This window comes from Callospermophilus lateralis, unplaced genomic scaffold (genome assembly GCF_048772815.1).
Source record: "Callospermophilus lateralis isolate mCalLat2 unplaced genomic scaffold, mCalLat2.hap1 Scaffold_101, whole genome shotgun sequence".
Lineage (NCBI taxonomy): Eukaryota > Metazoa > Chordata > Mammalia > Rodentia > Sciuridae > Callospermophilus > Callospermophilus lateralis.
Window position 1 is genome coordinate 2,734,940 of NW_027510272.1, and position 15,118 is coordinate 2,750,057.

At 34.6% G+C, this 15,118-nt stretch overlaps 1 pseudogene; it reads right to left on the reverse strand.

Annotated features, from left to right (window-relative positions):
- LOC143639942 (axin interactor, dorsalization-associated protein-like) overlaps positions 1 to 15,118 on the reverse strand; it is a 36,798-nt pseudogene that overhangs the window by 5,252 nt on the left and 16,428 nt on the right.

Genomic DNA, 15,118 nt, shown 5'->3' on the forward strand with positions numbered 1-15,118 from the left:
AGGTACTGTTTTCTCAGATTCTTCATGTTAGCCAATTTTGGTATAAAGAGATCAATCATTTTAATTTGCATTCCTCTGAAGATTAATAAGGTTGAGCACCTTTTCAAATAAATCAAATAAATGATTTCCTCTTTCTGAAGTGTGTTCAAATATTTTGCTCGATTTTTTATTGAGATGTCTATCTTATTGAGCTGTAGGAGGTCTCTATTATTTTGCTGGACAAATGTTTTACAAATAGCTTCTTAGTTTTCTTTTATAAAGACTTTTTGTTGAAGTAGAGCATATACATTTTAAAATGTACAAATTGTTAGCACAGTTTGCTGAACTTTCACAAAGTGAATACACCTGTATAACTAGCATCAGATCTAGGAAAGATATGATCAGCCTCCTGGGAGTGTCCTTCCCCACACCCTATCCAATGCACTCTTCCAAAAGATAGCAACCGTTGCTAACTTCTAACACCAAGTATTAGTTTTGAATATTAAGAATGACTTTTGTCTGCCATGGTGTCTTCTGATTATGATAAATACTTACTGCTAGTAATATCAAATTTCTTAATATCTTCCTTTACAATCAGTGCTTTTTATGTTATATTTAAGAAAACTTACCCCACTCCAAAATCATAAAGGTATTATCTTGAAAGCATTTTATTGTTTTGCCATTCACACTTAATTCTTTTTTTTTTTTTTAAGAAAGAGTGAGAGAGAGTGAGAGATTGGGAGAGAGAGAGAGAGTTTTAATATTTATTTTTTAGTATTTGGCGGACACAACATCTTTGTCTGTATGTGGCGCTGAGGATCGAACCCGGGCCACACGCATGCCAGGCGAGCATGCTAATGCTTGAGCCACATTCCCAGCCCCACACACTTAATTCTATATGTCACACAGAATTATTGTCTATGGTGTATAGTAGGAGCTTTAATTTCATTCAATTTCACATAAATACTCAATTGTCTCAGCACTACTTATTAAAAAGACTGACATTTTCCACCACTGATCTGCAGTCCCACCTCAATCATAAATCATGTGGCAATCACTTTCTGAGTTTTCTGTCTTACCGAACTGTTTATCCTCTTATCACTAATACAGTATCTTAATTCTATAGCTGTATAAAAGGTCCAGGAACTGCAATAAAAATTCAGATGAGTTTCAGAAATAGTCTATCTATATAATTTGCTTCTTCTAATTTATGAACTAGTATATATCTTTACATTTTAAAAATCATAACATTTATTTAATAGAACTTTATTTGACCTAAAAGCCTTCAGAAATAAAGACCTACAGATCCAGGGAAAACTCCTGTTTTTATGTTTATGTTCCATGAAGAATGGACGGCCATGTAGAAATGACTGGAAAGGGGGTGTGAGCTAATGGTAAAAGGCTGCCAGGATCCTAGCAAGCCCTGTCTGGTCAGATTCTTCTTGGCCTCTCTGTATAGCCTTCTGTCCTTCTGGACCTAAGGCAGGTCCTGTCTGAAATGAGGGTTTTTAAGGGAGTGGGTAAGGGAGGGTAAGGGGACAGGAAGGGAATAGCAGGGAGGGTAGAGGAGAGAGAGAGAGAGAGAGAGGGAGAGAGAGAGAGAGAGAGAGAGAGAGAGAGAGAGAGAGAGAGAGCTTTCTAGGTTTTATGAGAGAAGGCTTTGGGAGAGAAGGGTGAAGGACAGGAGGGCAGGAGGAGGGCAGAGGCTTTGCTGCCTAGGTTGCTTTCGGGATTCCAATCTCCTTCAGTTAGAAGTTCTCAGCAGGCCAAAACCCCACCCTTTGGGCTATCATATTCTGATCTGACCCTGCCCACCTTTCCCCTCTCCCTCCCTCTTCCTCCCTTTCTCCTTTTAAGAAAGGAATGTGTAGATCTTTCCATATTCTAAGATCTTCTTTGATTTCTCTGTTTAGGGTTCTGTAGTTTTCATTGTATAGATCTTTGACTTCTTTCGTTGATTCTCAAGTATCTTATTTTTTTTGAGGTTATTGTAAATGGGGCAGTTTTCCTCATTTCCTTCTCAGAGGCTTTGTCACTGATATACAGAAATGCCTTTGATTTATGGGTGTTGATTTATATCCTGCTCCTTTGCTGAATTCATTTACTATTTCTGGAAAGATCTACCTCACTCTTGGGATAGGCAGAATTAATATAATCAAAATGACCATACTACCAAAAGCACTATATAGATTTAATGCAATTCCAAACAAAATCTCAATGGCATTCCTCATAAAAATAGAAAAAGCAATCATGAAATTCATCTGGAAAAATAAGAGATCAAGAATAGCTAAAGAAATCCTTAGCAAGAAGAGTGAAACAGGGAGTATCGGTATATGAGACCTTAAACTATACTACAGAGCAATAGTAACAAAAACAGCATGGTATTGGCACTAAAACAGACTGGTAGACCAATGGTACAGAATAGAGGACACAGAGACTAACCCACAAAATTACAATCAGCTTATTTTAGAAAAAGGTGTCAAAAACATGCACTGGAGAAAAGGTAGCATTTTCAACAAATGGTGCTGGGAAAACTGGAAATCCATATGCAACAAAATGAAATTAAACTCATAACTCTCACCATGCACAAAACTTAACTTAAAATGGATCAAGGACCTAGGAATTAAGCCAGAGACTCTGTGTCTAACAGAAGAAAAAGGTAGGCCCTAATCTTCATCATATGGGTTAGGCCCCAACTTCCTTAATAAGACTCCTATGGCACAAGAATTAAAACCAGGAATCAATAAATGGGATGGATTCAAACTAAAAAGATTTTTCTCAGCAAAAGAAACAATCTGTGAGGTGAACAGAGAGCCTACATCCTGGGACAAAATCTTTACCCCTCACACATCAGATAGAGCACTAATCTCTAGGGTATATAAAGAACTCAAAAAGCTAAGCACTGAAAAAACAAGTAACCCAATCAAAAAATGGGCCAAGGACTTGAACAAACACTTCTCAGAAGAGGATATACAATCAATCAACAAATATATGAAAAAATTTTCAACATCTCTAGCAATCAGAGAAATGCAAATCAAAACTAAGATACAACTCTAATCGGAATGGCAGCTGTTATGAAGACAAACAACAATAAGTGTTGGCAAGAATGTGGGGAAAAAGGTACACTCATACATTGCTGGTGGGACTGCAAATTGGTGTAGCCAATCTGGAAAGCAGTATGGAGATTCTTTGGAAATCTGGGAATGGAACCACCATTTGACCGAGCTATTGCTCTCCTTGGACTATACTCAAAGGACTTAAAAACAACATACTACAGGGACACAGCCACATCAATGTTTATAGCAGCACTATTCACAATAGCTAAACTGTGGAGCCAACCTACATGCCCTTCAGTGGATGAATGGATTTTTAAAAATGTGGCATATATACACAATGAACTTTTTAAAAAGAGAATAAAATCATGGCATTTGCAGGTAAATGGATGGCATTGGAGAAGATAATGCTAAGTGAAGTTAGCCAATCCCCAAAAAACAAATGCCAAATGTTTTCTCTGATATAAGGAGGCTGACTCATAATAGGGTAGGGAGGAGGAACATGGGATGAATAGATGGATTCTAGATAGGGAAGAGGGGAGTGAGGGAAAGGGAGGAGGCAGGGGATTAGCCTCCTAATGAATGTGGAATGAATGTGATGGACATCATTATCCAAAGTACATGTCTGAAGACACAAATTGGCTGTCAACCTACTTTATATACAAACAGAGATATGAAAAATTGTGGTATATATGTGTAATAAGAATTGTAATGCAAAAAAAAAACCAAGTACATGTATAACGTGAATTGGCGTGAATATGCTTTATACAAAGATATAAAAAATTGTGCTCTATATGTGTAATAAGAATTGTAATACACTCCATTGTCCTGTATTTTAAAAAAAAATAAAATCAATAAAAGAAAAAGAAGGGAATGGGGAGTGGGTAGGGAAAAACTGTGGAATGAACCCAAACTAACTTTCCAATGCACATATGTGAATATACTATAATGAAACTCATCACTTTGAATATCTATAAGATACTAATTTTAAAAAATGTAAATAAATAGATCAGTAAAGTGGATCAAAGGGAACAGTGGGAGGGAGGATGGGGAGGGTGAAGGGACTGAATTGGAGCAAATTATATTCCATGCATTTATAATTAGTCCAAATGAATCTAATGTCAAGAATAACTATTATGAACAAATGAAAAAAAGAATAATGACTTCACTGCTTTTATAAAATGCATTCTCATAAACAATTCAATCAAGAGAAATGAAAAAAGTAAAAGAGAACGTACAATTCAACATCTCACCAACCATAACAATTATTAAGTCACTCTTCCATCTTTTTCCCTAATTTCAAGATTACTCCAGTTTCCTTTTCCTTTTGATATTCTTTTCTTTCTTTCAACAAAGGTTTATTTTCTACATAAAATTCATATATTTCTTTTGTTGAATTTATAATAAGGTCCTTGATATTATTTAATACTACTATATATATTATAATAGTTCATTTTCTAACAACTATTACTTGTTTGAGATAGAATTGATTTGTCTGTACAGATTTTATATCCAGAAACCGCATTATCTTATTAATGAGTTATGAATAGGTTTTTTTGCATATTCTCTATATATTCATAAATATGCAAATAAAGAACATCCCCCCTTTTATATTTCATTTTTCTTATCCTAGTGCAGTAGCTAGGGCTTCCAAAACAATTCTGATGAAAAGAAGTAATAGACACTCTTGTTTTGTTCAAATTCATCATTAAATGATTTTGGGTTGTAAATGTCATGTAGCCATGTTTTATCAAGTTAAGGATGTTTTTCTGTTCTTTGCCAAGAATGGTTTAAAATCAAGGCTGTATTTCAAACTTAACTGAGAACTTTTTCTGCATTGTTGACAACATTATGAAATCTTTCCCCTTAATCTGCTAATGTGAACTACCTTGATAAATTCTGCTAATAATATATTTTTAAAAATCACTCATTAGTTCATGGAGATTTTCTGAATTATTTTCTACACCATCCTATGTATCATAGTTTATTCAGTCAATCTTCATATGGCTACATTATTTCTAACTTTTTATCATTATAAAAAACACCTCAACAGAGAATCTGGTATATATGCAAGTGTTTCCCCCTCTTTTTCCTGCATTTTGCGGGTGCACCTTCAGAGTAAATTCTCAGGAATGGGATTGCTAAGGCAAAAAAATGTACTTATATGTTGTTAGAGAATGCTCAATTTCCCTCCAAAGGAACTCTACCATTTTTCTATTCCCACCAGTGATTAATAAGTACCTATTTCCCCTAAGACTCACCAACAGTAGCTTTAATTTAGGTTTTTTATTAAAAATAAAGTTGAGTATCTTTTTATATGTTTAACGGGTATTTTTAAATGTGTGTGTGTGTGTGTATGTGTGTGTGTGTGTGTGTGTGTGTGTGTGTTCGCACGTGCGCACACTCGCTCATGTTGTCTGTTCCTCTCATGTATTCTGCTTTGGTTATTACAATTAAAATTTTTCTTTATATATTATGAATGTTGGGTTGGGATGTAACTCAGTGGCAAAGTGTCTGCCTTGCATTTGCAAAATCCTGGATTCGATGCCTAGTTCCAAAAAAGACAAAAAAAAGAACCCACCCTACCCCACCCCCCCAAACCCCCAAGAATGTTACCTCTTTTATGTCTTACCTCTTTACTACCCTTTTTTTGACAGTCAAAAGACGATTGCTTTACAACTTTCAAAGTCTTTTTGATGTTAAGATTATTTTTTTCCAAGTTGATATTAAACTTGTTGTTACTTTGGGGTGAGTCAATTTTATAACCTGTCATCATCTAGATCTTTCAGTTGAAATGGTAGGGCTGATGCTACATTCCTTAACAACAATCTTTTTGCCTGAGATTACACAGTAAGTTTAATGTAATCATTATGCTTCAAATAATTTAATATGGAGGCAGTGATTGCAAGTCTGAATTTCTTGTTTAATTCAAGGTAGAATGTCAAACATTGTGCTCCATGATGAAGGAAGCTGACTGTAATTAAGATCATAGATTACATAGAAAGGTGCCTATTTAAGGTGTTTCAGAATGGTCTATGATGTGCTCTCTCTCTGCATGGTCAACTCCTACATACTCAGTGAGTCCTAAATCTGGCTGGATTTATTGAACTCCCTCAGCCCTTCTTTTTGCCAACCTATGACATTGGTGCACATCTCTAATTATAATCATGTGCTTTTGGCTCTGTCTTGCTGACTACACAATAAGCATCCTGAAAGGTGTGGGAACTGTTCCTTTTGTAGTATGCACAAGGAATAAACAGATCTTTATTGAAGAAATATTTTATTGAATGAATGACTGAATTTCCAGTTCTAGAGGTTATCATGCTTTAGTAAACAAATGGCTAGAGAATCTATATCAATGAGTGAAGAAATAATAAACATAAAAGAAGATCAAATACTAAAATAATACCATACCATCTATAGCTCCCAGGTAAGATGAAAAAGGTTGCATGTTTTTGCATCAAAGATAAAACCATGATAGTTGTAAATTGAGCCAATGCATTAAAAGGAAGATTTATAAGTGAAGAATTAACATATCCAATTTCATAGGGTAATATGAGAACAAGTCAAGTACATTCATAAAATCTGAAGACTAACAAGGATAAGAAAGAAATCACTACACACAATCCAGTGTAAACTGTGCTATTCCAGCTAAATCATGTGCTCTCAGATCTAGAACAGAGATCAGAAGAAATGTTCTTCCACATGGAATTGCTATGTAAATAAGAAATAGCTAACACTTGTGAGTATTTGTGATGTGCCACGTACTGTCCTAATCCTCTCATCTAATCCTCACAACAATAGTTTAGTTCTATTTTTCAGAGGTGAAAAGTGAGGCATAGAAAAACAAATTATCCATAATCACACAGTAGTTTGGCTACAGAGTCCATGCTTTTAACCATCATGTCCCATTTTAACATCTTTATTTTAATTGTCCCTAAAGCCTTAAAAGGAACTGCAGGAGAACCTCCCCATCTCAAGCTTCTGCAAAGTTCCTTTTGCCATGTAACATAACAGTCACAGGTTCCCAGGATTAGAATATAGACATTTTTGTGAGGCCACTATTTATGCCTTATACTTTTAAATATGGAAAACTCTAAATGGCTACAGCTGTCCAAACCAAGTTTTCAATAACATCCCAGGAATGTTATTGAGCTGTCACTAAGAACTCCAAGTAAGGGAGTGATTAAAAAAGAGTAACATTTGAACTTTGTACACTGGGCAATGCACATTCACAGGAATGGACAGAGACTGAGTAGCCCAGATAGCAATATGATAGGTCTTTAACACTCAAATAGCAGTGAGCAGCAGGACTGTGTTCATTTGGTTAATTCCACTTTCAGTTTTTACTGCAAGACAAAGAAAGCCATTGGTAGCTGGTGAGCCCCAAGTTGTACTGAACACAGAAAGCACGTCTTTTTCTGACTTATCTGCCCCAACCACCTCTTATGCACCAACCAGAGCAAGCATGCTCTCACTGGTGTCAAAAAGAGTTGGAAGAAATTACTCAATTCAGTGGGAGTTTTTGTGAGAGGAAGATTCTAAGCCTAAACCTAAAGACAACTCTGATAAAGTAATGACAATGAATTAGAAGGTTTGGAACCATTTCACCACATTACTGTAATAGGGGACACCAAAAAGTTCATTTTGTTGATGGAAACTATTTATTAACAGGTAGTACTTGGGTAAAAACTCAAGTTGCTCTATTTCATTGTGCTTCATCTGTGGAAAACAATTTATGAAGGTAGCTATGGATCCCCCAAATGGCTGTTTGTTAAACACAGACGAGTTCTCTCAAGAATGTTTTAAAAACTGTGTAAAAGCGCCTGACCTAGCCAAGAATGTTACAGCCACTTCCACTGTGGAGAGGAAAGGGAATTGTGCAAGTAAGGCCTCTGCCTCTGCTGGGCACCCCACAGCACTGACACAGACCAAACAATGAAGCACCACTCTACCTGCAACAGGTACAGAAAAACAATGGGAGAGCATCTGAAGCCCCCCACCCCCCGACCGCAACTTCTTTGTTCCAAGAGAATGCTGAGAAAAATGAAGGTCTGAGTATCAAGTAGGATGGCCTCACATTCAATAGTCTCTCTGTAGCCATAGAGATCATGGAGAATCAGACAATGAAAGGACCACCAGCCTGAAGATGAATCTGGAGTGACATGGATATGAAGGTCAGTGGGATTCTTAAGACCCTGTCCTCACATGCAGAAGGGGAAGTCATTTTTTTCTTTCAACTTTTTATTTTTCCTTTTTAAAAATTGCTATTGTTTATATCTCATATCATACCATAAGGACAATTTCTAGTCCAAAATTGAAAATGGCATGACAGTCTTTGTCCAAAATAGTACATTATTGTCTAGGTCAGAACATTAAAAGAGGAAAATTACCAAAGATTATATTTTTTTAAAACACTGATTTGAGTTTGCTTATTGAGTAATTTCATTTGCTTGGCTGTTTACATAATATTGTACAAATGTTTGTCACAGGCATTTACTTCAGTAAGAGGTGAGTCAGTGTTAATTTTGCCTTGGTGCTTGGTGAATTAAATGTCATGAATAAGAAGTACAAAATTTTTATCCATACTTTTAGGACAGAGATGTACCTGATATCTAAAATGTAAACTAAGCATTATCATATGTATATGATTATATATGTCTTCTTTGTTTTAGATTTATCATACTTGTAATTAAATTCAGATGTCTGATACTACCAATTCAAAGTCTGTCACACACTTTTTTTAAATGCACATTTCTTTGTAATTTTAAAATGCAATAAAAAGGATATATATAAAATAATATTTTCTAATATTTTGGGATAATTTTAACATAATTTAAAATAATGGTATTGTCAAATCATTATTTGGTCATAACATTTTGTAGATGGCACAAAACATGAAATGGGTCTTAAAAATCTAGCAAGAGAAAAATTTTGCAATTTGTACTGCACATCTGCAATTTGTACACACATAAAAATTGTGTGAAAATATGAAAACACATGCACAATTTCTTTTGGGTGGTAACTGATTAGTAGTTGAGGAACTGCTCCAACCTTTCAAAATAAAGAGTAAAATCATAAGAAGTTTGTTCACTTTGAAATTACATTAAAAGTTTGATAAAAATCTTAGGGGTCATTAGCTTCAAATAATAATATTTCTAAGTCTGTCAAAAATTATACCTGATTAAAGTTGTTTGTATATAGGTTATATGAGTATGTTCTTGTTTTTATTTTCTTTATTAACTGGTACTAGAAATATGTATTTTTCTGTGTTCAGAAATATGTGATTTGGATAATGGCTGAATTCTTAAGTGTCACCATCATATCTGGAAAAAAATAATAAATACTCTCACAAAACCTACGATTAATCAGTGGGTATATGTTTCATACACAGATGCTATTTAGCATGCAAGGAAGAGTTACTACAGGTGCTGGGTTAAAAATTTGAGTGGCCAGAGCACTTTCAAGAAAAAGCAGGCCAGATGTTGCTTAGAGCCTTGATGAAGAGCCTACTCAATAGACATTTCCTATGAACCAATTTCTGCAAAGCTCTGGAGAAAACCTTTTTTGAATTCAAGTGACAAGATTCATGGATTAAAAAAAAAAACTGAGCCAGACATAGTGGTGCATGCCTGTAATCCCAGCAACTTGGCAAGTTAAGGCAGGAGAGGCCAGCTGGGCAACTTAGCAAAATCCTGGTTTCAAACTAAAAAAATAAATCAAAGAGCTGGGGATGTAGCTAGGTGCTAGAGTACCCCCAACTTCAATCCCCAGTACTACAAACAAACAAGAAACAAATTATAAAAAAGAAATCTTAAAATGTTTCCAAAACTGCTTGAGAGTGATAGAATATTAACAAGCCTTAAAACTATTGAAAAACAGCTAGGAGAACTACCAGATAACATTGAATGGTATTTTCCTTTCCTTTCAACATAAGTACATGACTGGATGAGGGACTCTGGCTCTGACTGTTTGGCTCAGTCTGAGAATTTGAGACTTTGAGAGGAAGGAAGTCCTCAGAGAGCCAGAGTCTAACTGCACACTTTGGTGGTATTTACTGATTAACCCTAGATATATTCTGAAATTCTGTGAAATAAGGATGCCTTAATATTCATGGAACAGCAATGAATATTTTGTTGCAGTGTTCAACTTCCTATATGCATGGGTAAGAAAAAAACTGCACTTTAGCTGAAAATGAAATCCATATTTGCTTAACTCTCAAGTTCAACTCAGGATTGAATATTTATGCAGGAAAGAAACAAGTACAGGTTTGATATTAAAGAAGTAAGATTCACTCTTCATTTTGAGTTTCAAAAAAACATTTTTTGTACATATCTAAGACTATATAAAAGATGAATAACAAATACAAATCTAGAATAATGTTGAAATTGCTAGGCTTATGTTTAGGTCACTCAGAAATGTTTTTTAAAATTTTGTCTAAAATTGTGTCATGGCTATTTGTGCATGTGGTACTAGGAAACGAATGTAGGGCTTCACACAAGTGAGGCAAGCACCCTACCACTGAGCTACATCCATAGTTCTTTCTATTTCGAGACAAATTCTCTCTAAGTTGTCCCCACTGGTCTCAAACTTGCAATCCTCCTGCCTCAATTTCTCAAGTAGCTAGGATTATAAGCATGTAATCCTGGCCAGCTATTTTTTTTTTAATTTCTATTACTTTGGTTTATCATTTAGAAGCTTTAATATTCAACATGATAAATAAATTTTCAGGTAATAAATGATAAGTTATAAATTTATATCCTCTATTTAAATGAAATCTACTGAGATTACCTTAAGAAAATTAAACTACTATTTGGACTTAAGCCAGTTAGTGTTTAAAGCAGTACACAAAAGTTACTGTTTGTCTTATGAGAATTGAAGGCTTTGAAAATGATATTAATGTCAAAGAAAGGTTTAACAATTTTTATTCTTTTCAAGAAACGTTGGATAAAAATCCATTTTTAATTTTAAAAGGGAATAAACTACTTTTGGTCATACCATATTTATATATTATACTTCATCTCATTAGCTTAACAGTAGTAGTGTTTAGCATGTGTGTTTGTCAAAACTCATAAAGCTGCACACTAAAAAAGATGCCTTTTATATATGGAAGGGGCACCTTAATAAATCTTTTTTTAAAAAGAGCACAATAAGCTAGATGCTATGGCACAAGCCTGGAATCCAGGTGACTTGGGAGGCTGAGGCAGGAGGATCCCAAGTTTAAGACTAATCTCAGCAACTCAGTGAGGCCCTCAGCAACTAAGTGAAATCCTATCTCAAAATAAAAAATAAAAAGGGCTGAGGATGTGGTTCACTGGTAAAGTAACCCTGTGTTAAATCCTCAGTACCAAAAAAAAGTACAACAAACTTACAATTATATAAATTACATAAAATAAACGTAATAAAAATGTTATAATTCTTAGAAGCACCCTGCCATGATAATGTAGACACAACAGCCTTATCACGACTGAAATCTTGGATGTCCACAGTATAACAATTTTTTCCCATTCTACAATTAAGTTAAAGGTTAAATTGTCCTTCAATGACATTTTCAATTTTATAATGACACAGGCCCTTGAAAATATCATCGCAAATCAAATATAGCCAATTGAACTATATGTACTCTTTCTTACTTTGAGGAAAATAATTCAGGGAATAGAAGGGTTTAGTGAGCTTTCTGTATCTCTGAAATAAAATACCAAAATGCTATATCAGAATACAAAAATCTGATTACTTTGGGCTTAATCTTTCATAGCAAATAGACTTAATTTACAGAGTTTCTTTTCAACTCAGCAACTTGAACCCCATAAAGACCTTAATCTGTCCATTTCATGACTTATATCATCTGCTTCAAGGATCTTGTTTGCTACAGAAGTATAGCTAGTGAACAAATAACCAAACCAGAAATTTATAGAACTGGAATCTATTTCAATTATAGCATGTGGTTTGAAAAGGAAATAAAAAATACAGAAAAATTTTAGCAAATTTATTTACCTCATCATCTCAGCAATCTTGAAATTTCCTACAAATATGACAAGTAAAATATAGCTCTTTCTTCATAAGGATAAGCAGATTGGAAATACTTACCTTGTACCAAAGAAACACTAACAATAACATTTTATAGTGACTGTAATTTTTCCAATAATCCTATGGTGTAGGACATTAGCACCATTTAGAGGTGATAATGAAAATACAGTAGCCACCACTACACCAGCAAATGAAAAGTATCATGCCAAATGCTTTGTATGTGGTGCCTTAATTTTCACTGTAACCCTACAAATTAGGCATTGTCAACATCTCCTTTTATAAAGAATTAAGTACAGTCACTTAACTACTGATTGGCAGATGTTAGACTCAAAAGCGCAGGTATCTTTTTTGTCTAAGCCTATACTGTTTATATTTCAAACGTCTTCTACCAAAGAGTATTTAAATTACTGGAATCTGACTTTAATTATGAAGTTTTCTGGATGATAAGTATATTATATTTAATTATACCATAAAGCATAGAGTCTTTTAAAAAATGCATCACAATAGTACAGTGTTATTTCTACACTTCCAAAAATGAACTAGTTCATCAGAAGTAAAAACTGTGCACTGTATAAGAACAGAAGAAAGTATAGAAGTGGAAGAGTCAAAAAATTTACTCAGGGTGCTTGACTAGGGTATTTTACAACCTTGTCAAGATCTTCCACAAATAAAAAGGACTTGCTATGTATTCTTTATTTCCCTGTTAAGGGCAACTGTTTAGTATCTGTTCCTCCAGGTCCAGGTTTCACAATCATATATGATTATTTAAAGAACAGCTAGATATATAAAGAAAATAAATAACATAGCAAACAGTTACTCTAGAAAGCCTTCTTACAATGTTGGTCCATGGCTAGCATCTGGGAACCTGGATTTCAGCAGGATTCCCATCGTGCCCTGTTAAGAAGATCACTGTGCCTAAACGGACGATGCACACAATATGGTTTGTGCTGAACACTTGCTTTCTTCCTGGAGTCTGTAGTTTTGGTTAATGCTAACCCCAATAAGTGTCTTGTGCACTGAATCTCTACAGTGCTTCCCCAATAGACAATATTTTTCATTTCACAGGTGTGAAAAAATGTTGAGAGAATCGAGTACATATTTGACTCTGCTGGGAGAGGACTCTTAGAAGTTTGGTTTCCTCTGGAATTTGTCTGTGTGCCTTTACCCTTTGCTGATTTTGTTCTTGTGTTTTCTTGTTGTAATGACTCAGAATACAACTGTGAGTACAGCTATATGCTGAGTCCTGTGGGTCTTCCTAGTCAATCACTAAACATGGGATGTTTTGAGGATCCCTGACACAAATAGTAAGATACTTTCACAATAAACCGATAGCTACCGCTAACAGAATGGCCGTGATAATTTGCTTAAGATTGGCAAACTTGGAGATGTTTTACCTGCCACTAACAAGTACAAAAGTAAGTTCCAAACACCTGACCTTGAATTATATAATGTACATTTTTTGTACCCACCAGGCACTCTAGCAGGAAAAGAATCAGGAGACCCTGCTCCAGCACCACCTTATTCTTCATCTTCTTCAAATTCTAAATGCTCTTCCTCACCAGGGGCTAAAATTCTCCCATATAAAAAAGGACAGAAAAATTAGTGAGCTACTCCACTTAATACACCAGCTAACCCTCAAAGCCACTAACTTCCCAGATAAGATGCTGATTATTAGGTTAATGTTGATATAAATGTCAATGTCAATCATTTCATTGCTACCAATGGTATCAGTCATATCACCAATCCAAATTTGATAGGGAAAAAAATCCAGAAATATTTAAAAAACAGGCATAAAATAGATAATAAAATCAGAAGACAAAATATGGATGCTTATTTATTTACCTTAATGGGACAGGCTGAACACCAAATGGAAATTCTTTATTAGATGTGAGAATATTCTTTAGGACTAGAATAAAGACATAGACAAACATTAGTCTTATATCTTATATCTTAGTCCTACATGTTATGTAAGTCTTATATATTAGTTAGTCTTATATGTTATATCTTAAATTGATACTTTTAATCGTATTTTATAGTGTATTAACCACACATTAATATATGTATTTTAAATTCCGAGCTTCACTATCATTTCAAGACTATGCAATTGACTACTGAGTGTCTTAGCAAAATAAAAATGTCCATAGTGGACTGCAGGTACCAGTATTTTCAGAGTACTGTAAGATCTCCAAGGAAAATCTCAGAGCCCTCATAGAAAATGAACCATAAAATAGTTCTCCAATGTACAAGGTCCTAGGTGATATGGGGTGAAAGAGAATACCTCTTCTCCTGAAGTATTTTAACTAAAAGATTGATACTGAAGATGACTAATTAAAGAGAAATAGATAATCACATCTTATTCTTTATCCTAAGTAGATTTCCCTCAATACTTATCACACTGGTAAGGTTTGTAGCAACAAGGTTATAATTATAATATTCCTTTTATGATGAAATTTATTATATATGTGTACACACATATATACATGCATATATGTGTGTGTGTGTGTGTGTGTGTGTGTGTATATATATATTTACACATGTGTACACACACACACACACACACACACACACACAGCAGACTCTCTCCTCAGGGAAGTCATCAAACAACATAATGCTATCACCTCTTGTGTCCTGGTTGATTACTTTCTGGAATGTAAGCCTACAGACAGATGTTATACAATTCTATCTGTATCTGGAAAAGTATTTTATGAAATTTATTGTTTCATTTCCCAATTTATGGGTTCCTAGTGACTACCTGCAATTATTTCAAGGTGAATATTTAGGATTATTAATTGGGCAAGCCATGATTTTTACTCTAATTACTCAGACTTTAATTTTGGAGTCTTGCAGATTTGAGTTAAAAGGAGTATGGCATATTGGATTCCTAAATAAGGAAATTCAAAAAGAACAGGTTGTAATTACATAACTTATTCCAATAGGAGTCAATCATCCAGTGAAAAAGAAGTTGGAAACTTGTATCTAGATTCTCATTACTCACTCTTAATTCTCTCTCCCTTTAGCTCTTCCTCATCCTTTATCTCTTTCTTCTTCTCAACAAATGC